Here is a 6,000-nt window from a genome sequence, read left to right on the forward strand (position 1 = left end):
GATTTGCTGAAAATCTGCTAAAGGTTCTCTCCTAACTACTAGACATTCTTGCAAATTTCACCCAATATCTTTAATTGCACCCTACTCCTTTTGCATAGGAAGGTGGACTGCATGAGCCACTGAAAGCTTAATCTTTTCTTGGGAATTACTATGGCATTGAGAATAAAAGTTAACTTGATTATATGTAAAAATATGTCTCCCAGATGGTTCTTTCTGCTGAAATCTGCACTTCCAGATTTTGAGTTTTCCTGCTCTCAGAGGCACTGGTGTTCAGTGTTGCCAGAAGGAGGAATATGCAGGTCCTTTTTGCATAAACTTAACTCATTCCATTGTAATAAGAAGGAAAAGTAGCAGGTTTATGGTGCTTCTCATTTTCTTTATCTATCTTATTATCTTCATTCCCAGTGCATCTAGTGTCTGCAATACAGCCAGTATAAAAGCAGTGATGCAGCCCATTCTGCTCTGGAGAACTTAGACAGTCTGAGCCAGCTTATCAAAATCCAGTGGTGCTGGCTTGGCTGAGCAGATATGTTTGCCTTTACACTTCACCAGCCAAGTCAGGATTCTGGCCACATGCCAAGATCTGGTATTTAAATATATACGTTGTGGAAAGAAAAGATCCAGATTATCTTGCTTGTATTTTCTAGCATGTGGGCTTGGATTTTTTAAACCTAATGTTATGGGTTGTGAGGTTTTTTTATTGGGCTCATTTGAAGTTGCTTCATCCTGTTCTGTTGACAGGTTACTGCCTTCTGGCTTGCCTGATCCCTTTTACAGCAAACTGAAAATTAAATGACCTAACCCAGCACAGTCTCCTTTTTTGTTCCTCTGATAATGTGTAGCTTTTAAAGCTCTTGAGTTTCTGCCAAACGCCAGGACTTGGCCTTCCATCACCCTAGTGCTATGGTCCAGTAGTGCAAAGGTTACTGAACTCACTGCTGCCGCTGTGAGATATGATACATATCACTGTGAACCTGCTGTGCAATAGCCAAGACAAGGGCAACAGAGAATGTTGCCCTGAAAATCAGAAGTTTTCAGATTTCATATGGGTCAAAATCAAATCCTAATATCTAAACATATTACTTTGGTCTTGGTCCTGAATCAGAGGCAGTACTCTACAGAGTCCTTTTAAAGCCTTTGTTCTTGGTGTACTCAAGGGCTGAAAATCATGTCTTCTTTGAGGCTAAATTACATGAGAACCATTCGGCAAGGTCTTATTGCCTCCTAACTCTGATTCACCATTAAAACCAAGATCTGAATTTTGTAAACATATGATCTGCATCTGAACACTTGCATGTCTTTAAAAGAAGATGGTGTGAAGGCGAATTCCTCACCCTGCTCCCTTCAGGATTTTTCAGGATGGCTTGAGACACTCACTGTAGCAGACTGGCTACAGGGTCCTGAGTCTGTGCTTTTGAACACAGCTCTGTGGTGGCGTTTTTGGTCTCTCAGCCACTCTCAGAGAATAAACGATTTGTTAGGAAAATATCTTTACTCCTGCCCTAAGAAGCACTGTGCCATCATGAAAAAAGAAAGCATTTATCTCTTTCCAGTCAAATGAGGAGCGCCCCTACAATCTGATCTTGCTAAGACTTCAAAGCCTTGAGGATTATAATTATGCTTTCCTGGCAGCAGCAGCTGCTGTCTCCTCATACCATTGCCCTCATTTCTGTTAAGGATATCTATTAGTGGAGCACTCTGGCATCAGGCAAGCTGGATGCTGGTGGTCAGGCAACTGATTGGAATCGTAGCCCAGCTGCACATGGGACTACTCAAAACACTAAGATCCAAACACTCACCTGTTGGCCTGAAGCCCATGATACAGCCTCTTGAAATGGTCTGTAGGGCTTAATCCTAGCTCCCTGGCTTGACATATACTGTGTTTCTTCCCTGGTGCAGTTGCCAGCTTTCCCTTCCTATCAGCCCATCAATTTCCTATGTGACCTTTTTTCCCCAGAGAAATTTATTCTGTGTTTCCTAAAAGGCTTCATATATCATAAGGCTAGCATTGTCTAATCAGACTGGTAAGCCTTCCCTATGAGGGACTGGAGACAGCAACAGAGATACCAAAATCTACAGTTCTTTGCACTGGAGTTTACACAGTGTTTTGTACACATGCCCACACACAGGAGACACATATCCTTCAGGTATGGTGTCTGTATCTAAAATTTACTGGCCTGTACCCATCCACTTCAGGCTTCTGATTTATGGGATAGGACAATCAAGCTTCCACCCATGTACCTGCAGGCTGCCTGGGTCAGAGATTTATTTGCAGAAAAGGAGTAGAATCTCTCTTCCAAGTGTCTACAAACAGCCAGCACAGCACAAAAAACAGTATGCTGGAAGTGAAGAAAATTTAATTGAAGAAACCTAGAGAAGTGCTGATTTGGCTGTCGTTCTCCATAACTGCATCAACCTTCTTGAAGCACCTAGGGAATTTTCATTGCTCTCCTAAGAGAAATATCCCCCACAATCCAGTGCCCAGTTACCCCCAGTCTTTTCCTCTGACAAGCAGGAGTTCTGCTTCATTTCTCATGTTGTGAACCAGAAATGGCCTTTAAAGTTGTGTGCATGCCTCTGAGTACTCAGAGAAGTAGACTTCCCATCTCACAGGCTGAATACCATACGGACCCAGAGGAGAGGGGTTCATCCACGATACTTGGCAGGGTGTAATAGCATCACTTGTTTGGTGGAATTTCCTAGCTGCAATCTTACAGCCAAAACAAAACCAAATGAGCAAGTTTTACTACGCAATCATGCAGATTACTTGCAGGAATTTTAGCTTTTGGATTTTTTTTTTTTTTTTTTTTTACATTAGGAATACTGAGATTGGTTTTCAGCATATTGGTCTTTCTTCCTATGTAAGCTCCAAAGGCCCCACCCATGAGGATATTTTATCTATATATGCACTATATATACAGTGTGCATATATATCTATATGTGTATATGCTAAAGTAATAAATGACCAATATCAGCAGTAGCCCCTATCATCCAATCACATGTTTACACAGAAATTCATGCCTTCATCTAACCCTGGCATCCGCTGGTGTGGACAGATGCATGATATTGTTATTTCTTGGTGAACAAAGCACGTTAATTTCTCTTTTGTTAGAGTTTTTTCTTCCTTTTTTTTAATTTGTTTACTTTTAATTGATAATTTCATCTACCAATTAGCCTTGGGGTAGGGTGGGGCAGGGAGAACAAAAAAATTATACAGGTATATCGGTCGATATATACACATATACTCCGTGTATATATAGATAGATATATACATTGTATATATTTGAAGAACATTTTCTGTCGTTTCACCTCATCTTGTGCCGCATGAATTTTTGGTGATTGATATTTTAGTTTCTTTTATATTTCTTTCCCCTTTATTTTTGGCTCGTAATCGTGCCATACCGCTATTTTTTAATTTTTAAAATCATTGCTGTACTTCTCAATTTATATTTTTGGAGTTCTTCCAACAAAATAATGATTTAATCATCTCAAGAGTGAGATATAGATCTGCAAACCAATAAAGGCAACAAAATCTTTTCTTGCCATCCTTAAGAAATCCACATTTTTGGACATCCCAAGAAAGTTGTGTGCAAAAGAATGAAGAGTCTTACCCCTCCTTTAGTTTTATTTTCTCTTCTCCCTACCTTTTTTAAACTTCTGCAAAGTCTCTATCCTGTTTTTTCCCTTCTTCCATTTTTTTCAATTGAGTTCAGAGAAAAAAGCACCCAGAAGCAAAGAACCTCCCGTTTACCCCGTCTTCTCCCAGGAAAAATTCTTCCAACATAAAAAGCCCTACAAACTGCAGATGGCATAAAAAGAATTTTATTGCAATGCAGAGTGTCTGTCATATCTTTTATTTCTGGGTCAGTGCAAGATCATTTTTCTGGCATGCTGTAGTTTAGCTGATGTAACTAACCATGGCCTTCATTAATCGGTGCATGGGCTGTGTTGATGCCATCTTGTGTTCCATCAGAGCTACGCATTCAGGCTAACCGAGCAAGTCTGTAGTGTATGATTTGGGGGGATATCCTTTTGATTTTAATTTTTATTATTTATAATTTCTTCTTTTTAGAAGATTTATGCCAGTACCCTTGGCTGCTTTTTGCAGCCTCAGAGTTATATATCTACTTTATTTTATTGGGGCTTTATTTGGTCTTTTTTTATTTCTCAGTAGTGATTTTGCGTCTCGTGTCCATCTGTCTTGTCACTGTGTCTTGGAGTCCATTGGTTCAGTGTTGTTATGTGATTCTGTTCTCTGTTCGTAAGCTGATGTTCAGCTCCTGGGCACTCTGTCATCCCTCTTCCCCTTCCCGTCCCCTCTTCCCCTCCCCACCTGCCCAAGGGGGGGTCCATAAAGAGGCACCAAGCTTTGAATGACGTTCTGAGTGTCACCCCAAGGCTTCAGGATGGATGTTGCAAGATGTCCGCACAACTTCATGAGAAAGACCAAGTTTGCAGCTGTTTTGTTTTCAATAGTTTTCAAACTCTGTTGTCATTTCACTCCTAGAAAAGTTTTACTGGCATAATGCTAAAGTGTCTTCTTATACAGCTTTTTAGGTGATTTGTATGTACGTGCTGTTGTCTTAGAATTAAGAACTCCTGTTATCTGTGCTTTAGGTGCCAGACAATGCTACGCAGGGTGCAGGCTGTATGTTAAATGGGGTATACCTGGGCGTTTTTATAAAAGGCAGTCTTGGGAAGGGAATATCACTGTGCACATGCAGCTGAAATGACATCTGTGTGAATGTATTTTTAAAATCTACAGGTCATAGTTCATTTGTAGTTAGGAGACAAAAATCTAGGATGCACTTAGGATTTCTAAGAGCGGTGCATCTTCACTCTGTGGGCTCAGTCTTCTGTTTGTCACTGCCTCTTACTGATACTGGTGAAAACTGACATTTACTTGCATACCTTGAACACAATTCTGGAAATGCCCCTGGAGTGTCTTCTGCCATATGCATCATAAATATGCTAGAATGCATAAGGCAGAAGGAAACAAGAAGAGTTTTCAGGTGTCTGCTTAGACTTGAAACACTATTTAGAAAAAATATCATTTGGCTTGTACAGAGGTGCATTTCCTGGTATCCTTAATGCAGTTCCTGGTGAATGTACAGGCCATATTAATGGCATGGGAGGCCTCAGTGCATTAGGATACATTAGCTGTCATCAGTGGATCAGCCCAAGTTAGTGGAGGGAGAAACAGAGGGTCTTCTTGCAGATAATGTTCATGACATCACAAAAAGCATACTTACACATACGTTTAGCATAGCTAAAATTACTGTGGTTTTGCAGGAATTAGTTTGTTGTGAAGAGGAGATGATGAAATCTGTGAACTTTTCTCATACGAGCATGTTATAAGACTTACCTGGTTAAGCTATGAGTTATCAAAAGAGGGAAGTGATGGGATATGTTCAGGTCTCCAAGATGAAATTATTGAATTATTTCTTTTATCTTATCCAAGATGCCATTCCTGTACTTGCAGAGTCATAAAAAGAAGGTAGATTTTCTTTCACCAGTAGGAAGGAATGATCTTATTCTCAGTTCAGTTTCTTAATTCATATATGATCTGAATGAGAAACATTACTGAGTGTAATTAATTAGAGAACAAATTAATCAATATTTAAAGCTTGCTTGGTTTAGATTTTAGACCTCTATGTGGTTTTTTTCACAATTAGTAAGTCCTACAGAATCTGAGCTTTTTCTTGGCAATTCCTTAAATAAAGCAACTACTTATAAAATTATATTATAATCAACAAGCTCATGGTTTTGTGTAATACTGCCCTCTGGCAGAGAGACCAGAACAGTCCTGTTAGAAGGCTAACAGCAAAAGAACCCTTTTTTTTTTAAGCTCAAGTGGCAGGTTATTGGAGCAGAACAATCGGAGTTTTAGCTTCCTGCATCATGAAGTTCAGGGTAACCTTCAGATTGGAGTATAGTGTTGAGTAGATCAAGTGTCCAGGCATAAGGACAGTAACCTCCAGGCTGTGGTAAAGCTGCTGT

This window comes from Acanthisitta chloris, unplaced genomic scaffold, assembly GCF_000695815.1.
Source record: "Acanthisitta chloris isolate BGI_N310 unplaced genomic scaffold, ASM69581v1 scaffold14046, whole genome shotgun sequence".
Classification (NCBI taxonomy): Eukaryota; Metazoa; Chordata; class Aves; order Passeriformes; family Acanthisittidae; genus Acanthisitta; species Acanthisitta chloris.